The following is a 3113-nucleotide window of genomic DNA, read 5'->3' as shown; positions in this document are numbered from 1 at the left end:
AATGTCATCAAGTGTTATATTTGAGATTGTGCTGATTTTAAAACTCTGGTAATTATTAGCCTATTGGAAGTGAAAGACGCTCTCAAAATGCGTTTCTCCTGCCATTTCTGCCTCAGTCTTCACTGCTGTAGTAACCTCATTATACCAAATTTAAGGATTTGAGGCTGTGGTGAGATCTTCACAAAAACTAGTTAAATGGAGTTCCTGTCCTCATAATCTCAGATGTTTATTATTTACTTTTCAGGGTTTAGAAGACTAATTAACAAATCAAAGAAATCATTATAAAACAGTTTAGGGTATTTGGGCTTTTACCTCCTGGGAAATAAGCCTTGTATTTTTAAAAGCGTATTTGTTTTCAAGATGTAAGAGAAATACATTGTTGAATATAAATGCTTTGATATAATGAATATGTTTAAGCCAAACAAGATATAGCCAGATCCTCACCAGAGAGGTTTAGAAAACAAACCAGTACATGCTATCTTTTGTTGCAATGTCATTAATTTTTGGTGATCTTCTGTTTCCTGTATCTTTAGAACATGAAGAAGGTTTTGGCAGCACCTAACACTCAGCAGTCCTTGGGAATTTTAGGGCATTAAATGGAGCTGGTTAATGGACCACTGGGTGTCAGTATTGTCTTTACTTACCCTGGCAGGAACTGAATCAGGTTGTCCTTTTCAGAGACTTTTGGGTTTTGTTGGAATACAGAATCTTAGATTTTCTGTCCAAACCAGGAGGGGACTATCTAGCACAACCAGCTTTGTTCGTGGATGAAGGGGCTAAGTCATGGAGAAGGAACAGCTGATTCCTGTTCAGGGGTGGTTTCTACCACCCTGAGCTTCCCAAATTTCTACGTCAGGATCTCAAACTTAAATGCCCATAGGGTCAGACAGGCAGGAAAGTCAAGTGGACCCTCCTTAGCCTAATGAATAGAAGGGGTGCTCTTTTTTCCGCATACAAATCTGCTGTTTCCTGTTTTCTTGATCAGGCCACTTGGTGTATCTTTTACTATCTCCAGTACTGATTCAGAAAAAAATTTCTTTTATGGTTTAAAAAAGGACTGCAAAAACATGATGATAAAACTCAAACAACCCTTGGCCGCATGTGAGGGAGGCAATAGGGAATGCATAAAGGCGCCAGCAGTGTTACATGCCAGTGAGGTGAGGTTGTCCTCGCACAGGTGGGATCTTCAGATTTTTCAAGAGAAATGGGAAATCTGGATTTTTATGTGAATTTTTGTCATTTACATAGGCTGGTTCAAACTTAAAAAATCAGGACCCATCTGTGGGCCAGATATGAGACTCCTAGGATAACAAGTTATAATCTCTGTGGACTATAACTTGGATGTTTTATCTTCTAACTTGAATTATTTTGCCTCCAACTTCTAGTTTGAGCTAATTGGCTCTAGCATGATGAGAGAAAGTTCCTTGGGAGATGCATAGGCATTCCTTGTCTTTGGCAACTGCATCTTTTTTTTTTTTAATCCAAAGAAAAGAAAATGCATTGTTCAGCTGTCTGACGGGATGGTAGACTAGAAATGTTGAATATCCAGTTAACCTCATTTGATCTAGGAGAGGTTGGAAAAGTTAAGATTACTAACAAATTTTCAGTGCTAGGTAATTTTCTATTGTGAATGTACTAGGAAGGAAGCCATAGAAGGGAAGCACCTAGAAGCCTCTCCCAACACTGAGAATCTGCCTCTTATAGACAAGAGAGCTGAAAGTCTGAGAGAGCCATTTTTGGACTCATAGCCACAGGACAGGCTTTGGACATGGCCTCCTCTAGACACTTTGATTTGACACTTAGGAAAGTGAGGTACAGATAGAGCAGTCATCTATTCAAGGTCATGTAGCTGGTGGCAAAGCACTTTGGATTCCTGATCTTGTGGGGTGGTTAGTGAGGAAGAACATGCAGTTCTGTCATTGGACAACACAGACTGTTTTGTGCAGATATTCACAGACAATAGCGTTCAGGAGAAAAAATAGTCATATGAAGGAAGAAGTTGACTCTGGGAGAAGAATATTCCTATCTAGGAAGGAATAGACTCCAACAAATGCACAGAAAGGCTAATTGGTCATTTATTTTTTCTTTGGTTTTTTAACATTTAAGTTTGAAAGTCATCTGATAGTTCACCCACTGTGTTTCTCTGGTGTATTTTATTTAGTAAGAGTTCTTCTAGAGTTAGGAAGGAGGAAAATGATCTGTTATAATCTGCAGAATGAATAATGTTAATTATAAAGGAGGATGCAGGGATGATACATGGGCTTAATTTGCAGCAAGAAAGACTTAAGTGAGATGCACTGAAGAACTTGACAGGGAGGGTTTCTTAAGATTGGAATGTATTCTTGGCAGAAATTATGGGATTTTCTTTAATTCTGTTATTATAGCTTTCATAGTGCAAGCTAACCATCTCTGCTTTTAGCATTATCTTTGTAAAACACCAATCTGACCATACTGATGGCCTTTTCTTATAAAATTATTTTAGTTATTTACTCCTGATGCCTGGGTTTGGCATGCAAGTGACATTATAACATGAATTGGTGTTATTTTTCTTATCTGGAGGTAATCTACTGGTTTCATTTTTTATTAAAAACATTAAATGGTACTGTCTGTAGTTAAATACGGTTAGGAAGAATTCTTTCTCCTAAGGATCACTTGAGGTCGGGAGTTCTGACCAACATGGAGAAACCCCATCTCCACTAAAAATACAAAATTAGCCCGGTGTGGTGGCACATGCCTGTAATCCCAGCTACTCGGGAGGCTGAGGCAGGAGAATCCCTTGAACCCGGGAGGTGGAGGTTGCAGTGAGCCGAGATCGCGCCATTGCACTCCGGCCTGGGTGACAAGAGAGAAACTGTCTGAAAAACAAAAAACAAACAAACAAACAAAAAACAGTCCTGAAGTTAGGAAAGCTCTGCCACGCACAGCTCCCCTACTCACTGCCTGTTGCTTGAATACTCCAGCCCTACTGAACTTTTCCTCAGATAACTGCTATTTTTCCTCTTCCTTGACTAACAAACTTTTACTCACTCTTTAAATCCAACTCAAATGCCAGTTTTATTTTGCCTTTTCTGTTAAGCTTTCTCCAACTCCCAATAAAAGGGTTGGATACTTCT

The sequence above is a fragment of the Pan paniscus genome, chromosome 4 (genome assembly GCF_029289425.2).
Source record: "Pan paniscus chromosome 4, NHGRI_mPanPan1-v2.0_pri, whole genome shotgun sequence".
Taxonomy (NCBI): domain Eukaryota; kingdom Metazoa; phylum Chordata; class Mammalia; order Primates; family Hominidae; genus Pan; species Pan paniscus.
This window is presented reverse-complemented; position numbering follows the sequence as displayed.